Source organism: Anarrhichthys ocellatus, unplaced genomic scaffold, assembly GCF_004355925.1.
Source record: "Anarrhichthys ocellatus isolate YVR2014 unplaced genomic scaffold, GSC_Weel_1.0 scaffold60, whole genome shotgun sequence".
In the NCBI taxonomy this organism is placed as follows: domain Eukaryota; kingdom Metazoa; phylum Chordata; class Actinopteri; order Perciformes; family Anarhichadidae; genus Anarrhichthys; species Anarrhichthys ocellatus.
In genome coordinates, this window is record NW_022280090.1 from 1,386,442 (window position 1) to 1,395,910 (window position 9,469).

The window sequence follows — 9,469 nt, forward strand, 5'->3', positions numbered from 1 at the left end:
TGCAGCTGCACTTGCATCAAAGTGGGGTTGATCCTCAGACCGCACTGTGTTTTTGTTTATTTATTTATTTGTTGATGTGAGGATGACCCACATAGGCAGGATTTGGGGCTGATATGAGATAATATGAAAAGTATTGCTTGGGTCCCTGAGCAAGATGTGCTTTGGATACCCCACAATATCTTAAGAAGGTCATTTCTACAGTTGTTGTTTTTTTTTACAGAAAAGAAAAGATGAATACATTTTTACTCATAACCACTCATACATGCCAATACATGTATTCAGATATTCCTCTGTTGTGGTGTGAGGCATACAGAAGACGAAAAACATACACAGGATGGAGGAGCTGGAGGACACAGGAGAAATGTGTAGTCCTGGCTCGCACGACATTTACAATTTGATTATTTAAAAGTTATTACCCGTATTTATCAAGCGGTATAAAAGTAAATCTATTCGGCCCACAGCTGATTGATTCGAGCGACCCAAACAAGACCCAAAACACTGGTCGATAAACACGCGATAATATATTGTAGCAAGATATCCGTAGCGATCCTGCCGGGTGAGACTTTGCCTGATACGTTCGGTGTGTTGACATCTGGACAGACTGCAATGGATCTGAAAGAAGTGGCGGAGTCTGATTGAGAGATAAGAGAGAGAGAGATTTGAAAAATCTGTGTTTTAAGAGGAACTGCTGCAACAGTATCTGAGGTACAGATTATATTAGGGATCAAAGTGAAGAAGAAGAAGAAGAAGAAGAAGAAGAAGAAGAAGAAGAAGGAGAAGAAGAAATAAAGTCTCATTCCTTTGTAATTAGATAGTTTCATGAGTTTAAAAAAGCTCTTTCAAATGGAGATTAAGTGAATTGTATGGATTTCAGATTTTAGGTGGTCACTATGTCAACCCATAAAAAGCCCTGTCAGTTAATGTCCTGCGTTTCCCTGGTTACCGACCGCACACAATAAAAAAAATAGCCACTCAGACATAAGTTGATTTGAGATTGCTGGCCTTTTAAAATAGAGAAATCCATTAAAGCCTTTGTTTCAAACGAGGTACTCCATGAGCTGATGGCTGCACCACTCTGCATAAACTATGATTCATTCTCATATGATTCAATCGTAAGCAATTTTATTGAACAAAAAGCTGCTTTCTGTCATGCAGGTTTGTGCATTCATCTAATTTTATATTAAGGCAGACAATCCCGATAGTTGTGTTTTTTCTGTAAATCATCGCCTCAAAGAGCGCAGCCCTTTTGATGCATGTCCTCGAGCGAAACCCGTCCTTATGATAAAGATAAGAGGAAGTGCTGCAAGATGTGGACGTGTCATGCAAGATGAATGGCCCTGCTGTCTCTTCAGTGCAGCAGGTGTAATGTAGTCTTTTACATTTATTGCACTTTCTTTTAAGTTTTAACGTGATGTCTCAGTGCACTTTGTCACAGGTTGTACTACTCTGCCTGCCATTTCTTGTTAATCATGACAGCATGGAGAAGAACATTTGCAGAAGAAAGCATTGGAATGTAAAAACTGGGCAACATGCTTAACTGACTTTCTATGAATGTGCACATTCAAAATGTGTCAAAAGAGTTACAAATTTGGAGACCTCCTTAGCCTCAATAATGACAGCATAATCCCGCCAGACGTTGTATGCAGAAGTAGTACTTTGTGGCACAAAGAACATCAATGAAAGTGGGTTACATCTCCTGCATTTGACCTTCAAGTCAAACGTCACATACTTGTTCGGAGGAGGACCCAAAGTGCGTCAAACCACATATTTTTATGCTCAGTAGCATCAATACCAGGAAAACCTGCATAAACTGCACGGCGAAACGTATGTGGATACCCAATCACTGTAGCCATATGGCATTGTTAAATATTAAGTTCTCATACTTTGGGCATTACTTTGCTGCAATAACAGTCTTGTGAGTTTGGCCACATGTGTGGGGCGATAAAGCCTGGCTTCATTTCCTCCTAGAGGTGTTGGATGAGTTTGAGGTCTGCGCTCTGTGTAGGCCAAACGACTTCCTCCACACCAAACAAGCCTTTTCCTTTGAGGATTTGTCTCTTGGTGTTGTCAGGTTGAAACAGGAACCGGCCGCCTCTAAACTGCTGCTGAAGTTGTTGTTGTTGGTTAGTTGGAAACACACTTTCATCCAAACAATCATTAACAACAGATTTGGAGCACAATCAGGATTCATTCGGAGTCATGTTTCTGTCCATTTAATGAATGTAGGTCACATGCTCGCTCTCCTCAAGCTCTGAGGGAAATGTCTGATTCGAATGCTCCACTATGTTCACTAGCTAGTTGTGTCTGCCCACTGTTTGATGCTGAGCAGGTAGCTCATCGTGAGTTTATCTGAGCTTTTACTGCTGCTGAAAACAGCTGGTGCTGCAGCTGGAAACGAGGCAGTGAGAGGGAGCCAGTAAAGATGACAGTGATGCTCCATAGAAGCCGGGACAAACAGCCTCAGACCAAAAGTGCACAACAGTGTGTTAACACTATAGTGTCCATAGAAGTTTTGGATATGTAGCACTTTTTTCAAATGTAAATAAGTAGGGCTGCATTTCAATTTATATGCCAGACTATCCACTGATATGTTTTATCTACAGTGTTCGATATGGAACCCTGTATTATGATTCATTTGAATACATTAATAAATCTGGTCATAAATGACACTGTCATGCACACACAAACACTCACACACACACACACGTTACTTTGTCTTCACTCTGGATGTGTGCGCCGTCTGATACAACCTGAGCGTACTGTGCCCTCTGTTGGCACACTTAGGTGCCGAGGGCAATAACTGTGTTTGTAAAGCTGAAAGAGCACCTGCTTATTCAACCGCTGCCGTCAACTGAACATAGACTCTTGCTGACATGAGATATTGTAGGACAATGCCGTCTGTGACCATTTATTTTCCATCGTGTTTCATGACAGAAAAATATCGATCCATTTGGTAAATAGCTTTTTGTTTTTTCAGGTCAACCGATCAATAGCATTGATGCAGTATTGTTCTCAAAGGCTACAAATGATTTATTCCGTCTCTTGTCCCGACATGGCTGTTGAATATTCAAATTGTTTATACTTGTCAATTTAGCAAGTTGTGCTAGAGACAAATACAAGTTATTATGAAGGCATATTTGTGTCTTTATTACGCAAACAAAAAAAAACATTTTAAAAGAAAATTTCTCGCACTGCAATCAAAAATCAAGTTTGTAAGTGAAGATATATAAACTGAGAATAATTTATTTGTTAGTTTTGCTTTTGAAACTAGAATTTTTTACTTGTAATGCTATTAGTACTTTTGACAGGAAAGGATTGGTTTAAGTTATATTAAAGAATGTTAATAATTCACCACCTACTATACTTTATTTGCAACCCACACGTCTTTTGAAAATGTTGGCAGGAAACACACAAACAGCTACAAGCCACATTGATAACTGCCTTTAAGGACTGCAGACTGGCAGCAAACTGAGAACTATATCCTCTTTAGTGAGGCAGCTTTTATTTTACCTGAGTTGACATCAAACGAGAGTTCAACAGTAACAACATAACAACACAATTCATTCACTGCTCTGGTTTTCTCTCATTCAGGGTAAGCTAACAGCCAGCTTCACTGACACCCCTTCACCTCTGACCCCAAGCAGGGTAAGACCACGGCTGGTCTCTGTACGTTTGGTCTGTCTTCACCTCTCACATCCACGTTTCAAACAAATACTTCACCCACAAGATGACCGTTTGTATATCAGCTACTCACCTCGTGTTACCTTGAATTCTTAAAGAAAACCATTTTTCTGTCATGCCTCCACGGTGAACGGAGAACAAAAAACTGAGGCTTCTTGATGAATTGACCAACGTTATCATGGAGCCCACACTGTCACTAACTGCACTCCCTGGAAAAAATGTCAACATTTTGGAAAAACAATAAATTGATTTCAAAGAGAAGCAGACAGAAGGTTCTACAATATGTGTTTGAAGGATTTATTGTGATTGATGGTGAAATACTTAGTTAGGTTTGGGAAAAGATCGGAAAATACTTAGGTTTGGGAAAAGATCATGAAATACTTAGTTAAAACTCTCGCGACTCGTGCAGAATAATCCAAGACTCATTAATCCAGTCATATGTTCACTACTTCAAAAACACGTGCATCTTTGGTAAAACCTGAACATTTAAAACACATAGTGATAAAGTTCTGATATAGTTCTGCTTTTGTTAAACGTGGCCTCCATTTACTTCAAATCATCAAGACTTTTCTCAGTGTTTTGAGTCTTCGTTCACCGTTGTGTGAGAGAAACACAGGGTGAGTTACTGATACACAAATAATAATCTTGTGAGTGAAATATTCCTTTAATCCCATGAGTTTACAAGAAAAGTAAAAATAAATGAAAGAACATATCAAAGTTTTATAATTTAACAGGTCTGGGTGTCACCAAGAAGAGTCTTGTTCTTCTTTTTAATAATACGATTGTGTAATATAATGATATATTAAATGTGATACCCAGCACTTCTTTTTACCTAAAGAATAATCCACACTAGCAAGATTCAAAATCTGTCCCCGAAATTACTTCCCGGCGCTTTGAATCCTCTGACTGTGTCGGATTAATATCTGAATGTGTTTGTTTTCATTCATCTTCTCTCCCTTTGTGTTGACATCCTTCACTCCGGCCACGCTTTTATTTACAGGTTGTGAGCGACCAGCTAACTATTACATCTCACCATTCTTTCCTTCGCTGCTATCCAGGATCCATCATCTTGCTTTTAATTGTTGTATTACTACGTGTCTGTACAGTGGCGGCTGGTGGAATTTTCTAGGTAGGGCCATCCTATCAATTTCAGTAAACATCCCAGAATGATTTAATGCAAAAAAAAGAAAGTATCAAACACGCATTACTACTTTGCAGTTAAATATTTAACATTTATTCCAACACAAAAAAAAGCAGTAAATAACACTTATATAATATAATATAATATAATATAACATGTTTATGTATTGAGATGTATTGATATTGGACCTTGTTATTGGAGGTAAAGATCAGGAGAAGTAAACATGAAATGTAATTATGAATACTGATGTTAAATTAAGCTATGATGAGTTTCCACTGTTAATTTAACATCTCAATTACATGTTGATGCCTCCATGACCAAGTTAAGCAGATGAGACTGAGGACAGCTATGTAGAAGAAAAGATGTTCACTTTGCCTAATATGTAGCGTGACAGAGTTCTCCATGTGTGTCCTGGTGTTCTCATGTTTCCTTACCTCCTCATCCCTCACTCGCTAACTGTCCGTGCTGGATCTGTCCCCGTTGTTTTAAAAAGCTAAATAAGTTATTAGCATGACGTCATCTTGCTAGCCAAACCTGTCTGGTGTTCAGCTAGTACAGAAGCTTCGCATGTACTGCTTCCCTTTCCGCTAGTCTGCTGTCTGATTGTGAGGTCAGGCTGATCTGGGATCAACTCTTTGGTCTGCAGAATCTCCGCCAAAGTTCTCCTCTCAAACGAGACTTTGAGGAGTAGTGCTCGCGCTGGCGCTGGCGCGTAGAGACGAGACGAGACGAGCTAGGGGGGCAAAATCTTTTTGGCCCCACACTGAATCTATTTGAGGGCGCTGATTAGCTAAATTGTATGTCACTCATTTATATCTTCAATCAGCAATTGGCTAAACTGCTTCATAGACCCGCCTCTTTTGGGCAAAAACGATTTAGCCCCCCTAGCTGCGCGTTCTGAGACGTGTCATGCACACAGGCGGAGAGCACAAGCAGGAAAAGCATATATTTTGCGCAGATATCACATTTTACACATATTACTGGGTACATTCCACAGTTCAAAAACACAAATATTGACAATTTGTATAATTTATTATTGTTATAATTTTTTTTTTTTTTTTTTTTTTGCATGGCTCAAGGTGGGGCCATGCCCCATTGCCCTCTATTGGCCAGCCGCCACTGTGTCTGTATATGATTTGTATACTGTATATATGTTTGCACTGTACATATATACACTCAGACTCACTGGAGCACTAATAGCAAATGTGTGGATGAATAAAATAATACTGAACAGACTGTTTTCACTCTTTTAGTGGCCACTTTTGTCATCTTTTCTTGAAACCTTCACTTCTTTACTTCACCTGATGTTTCTTCTTCCTATTTCATAAGTTCTTCTTCATGTTTCCAGCTTTTCTTTTACTTCTTCTTCACTTCCCACGTCTCCTTCCCGTGCTTTCATCCACCGCTCTCATGGTATTCTTCGTATCCGTTCAGGCCCGGAGCCTTGACCGACATCGTCTTCAGTGAGGTGACGGAAAACTCTCTGACGGTGTCGTGGACCAAACCCAAGACGCCCATCAGTGGTTTCAAGGTCACCTACACCCACACAGAGGGGGGTGAGAACTGACATCCATGTTTTATTTGATTTATTTAACAATGATATGTAACAAGTGTCTGTTATTTTCTCTTTCAGGACACCTCTGAGTTTATTATGGCTTTTACTTGTCTTGGCTACTTACCAAAGAGTCAGAGATGTAATGTTCAAATCATATATAATCCGTTTTTTAAAGTTGACTCGTGGCTATATATTACAGTAATAGTACACTACTTTATATTGTTTGAAACAGAACCTTCAGTATTTGGATCAATGTGGAAAATTAACATTGTTTTTCATGTACTGATCGATTTAGATATTCTACTCTGGGGCCAGAACACAGCCGAGCTTGCCGGCGTTCAGCCACAATCGATTAGAGTATCAGTGAATCTGCGATATCCCGCACATTTCAGCTTCCTTTGTGTCTGCAGGTGAGCCGGTGTCCGTGTCCCTGGACTCGGACGACTCCACCCTCGGCCTATCGAAGCTCTCACCTGGTTCTTCTTACGAGGTCAGCGTCATCTCCGTCCTCGGACTGGTCGAGAGCGATCCGATCAAAGACTTCGCCATGACACGTGAGTCCTGTTTTATTGTGTCTTAGCGGAGCTGCTCTTGAATGCAATGAGAATATAACAAATGTTCGAATATGAAGCATCCTGTGTTTTCTAAGTGAGATGTCTTTACTTTAAAAACGCCCCTGCATTACTGAATCATGAGGTGTTGTTTTTCAGCAGTTATGAGAGTTTCCTTTTTTCTATAAGATTCACTTTAAGAAAGTCAAGAGTTCAAATTTTCGTATTTTTATTCGTATCGCTAATTTACTTCAGCGGTATGAACCTAAAATCAACACATTAACTGATTTAATTGCAATAAATGGATAAAAAAGATGCCGAAATAACTACATAATGATGCTGATTTGTAGAAAATCTGTGAATTCATGCTTCGTCAGGTCTGTAAGCAAGACGACAAGCAAACAACTTTTAAAATGTTTGTTTTCTGAATGGAGTTTGGATCCATCAGTGCTAGGCTAAGCTAACATTGAACGTAATCTAGGGATGAATTCGGCAGAGATCTTATTGTTTATACACGTATATTTATACACATAGTTTGAGTCTGGTCTCAAAAATACCACAAATATGTGACCACATACAATACTCTTCTCTCTGCTTTCTTTGTCTGTTTTTTTGCCTTTTTTTGTGAATTTTAACGTGTCGTCATTCAGTAATTGTTTTATTTCTGGTTCAGATGAATAAAGATGATTCTCACCATCTTTATGTCTCTTTTAGTCCCCGACCCGCCGACAGACCTCCGGGCCTTAAACATCACGGACACCAGCGCCTTGTTGTTGTGGCGTCCAGCGATGGCCGCCGTTGATAAGTACGTCATCGTTTACGGCACCGGGACCGGTGAGTGATGTCATCCGCCCATCAAACACCGAAGAACTGATGCATTAATGTGTTCATCACTTTAATGTTGCAGCTCATATATATAGTTTATAGATTAATACAGTCTTATTGATACAATACATCATCGTTTATTTCTTGATTATATTTTGTATTATTAATTTGAACCTGGAAGGGGACTAAAGTTATATAAACAATATTTACCGAGATTAAATTCATTTATTTATTTCTGTATTTCTGTGTCCGTATGTTAGTGAGGTAGGCGGTCCGAACCTCATTCTTAAGCAGGATTAGTCGAGTCTTGGAGCAAGACGGAAGCAACCGATTCCTAACAAATCATCCCTGTGGACGACATCAGATAACTAGCTAGCGGCACTCGTGGCTTCGACCGGGCGGCCGCTGGCAGACCTGCTGCGGGACAACAGCAGTTGTTTAGCTAAATACTGTTGGTCAAAGTGCCAATATACTCTATTAAACTGAACTAGGTAGCCATGTGGCGTTCACTGCTTTGTTATTTTTTGTGCAGCACCGAGGACCGCAAATGTGCTAAGTTCATGATGGATGTTGATGAGTTTATTAAGTAATGCTAATTCGACTACTAGTTAAAGATTAGTAAGGCTGCTTTGCTTTTCTGTTGTGATGCAAATGTTTTGCAGGTCCTTGGAAGAACCTCAAGACAAGTGAAACAGTTCTGAAGGGGTTAAAAGAGACACTGATCTGGCCTTTGCTAACTGAGAGGAAAGACACAATTCCTCTCTTTACAAGAGCATCTGATGTACAGTGCACACCACAGGTAAGTGACCCCATGATGCTGAGTCAGAAACACTCCTCTGAACTCACACAAATGACTTTCTCAGATATGACATGTGTTTTCTACCCTCTGGCAGCCATTGGTTTCACTTCATTACAATAAACATTAACCTGGTGAGATCTGAAACGTGTTGCATTGAAATGATCACAGTCAGCATTTGATCTCTTTTTTTAAAGTTAAACCTACATCGCATCACTGCATGAACAAGTACTGCTCAAACATGGTTGTCCTGAAGTCCTTGCAAGTTGAGTTTCATAGAAATGAACTGACACTAATTGCTGCCTAAAAGGAAGGAAACTAATTTCAAAAACGTGTTGCCATGCAAGAACCTCCAGTATGTCTCTGCATTTGACCCATCCCTGTAGGGAGCAGTGGGCTGCCAATGACAGGCGCCCAGGGAGCCTGGGGTTCAGTGTATTGCTCACTTCGACACGTGACGCGACCCAGTCGAGGATCGAACCGTTGAGCTTCCGGTTCCCAGACAACCCTCTTAACCCAGTGAGTCATGGTTTCCTCGTCTACTGTAGTTTTTTTGTTTCTTCTGTTTCAGACTAATGTATTGCTTCATTAATTCATCATAACATATATTTTTTGCGTTATTTAATTCTATGCATTTGAAGAAATCTTTCACTCTATATTTTAATATTTCCCATAATTTAATATTTGATTTGGTTAAAACTTTTAATTGTTATTTTTTGCATTTCCTGTTTTAGCTCCTTTAATAAATCTGTATTTTTTAGGCATTGAGTATTTAGTTTCCAGAAGCCTCTACTAGCTGAGGTCCCAGAAGACACCGTTGTTTTTACTAAGAGGTGATCCGAGAAGTCATTTAATAAGGTTCGATAGTTTATTGCTTTGAAGTGTGATGATACATAAATTCTATCTATACGGGTTTTGGT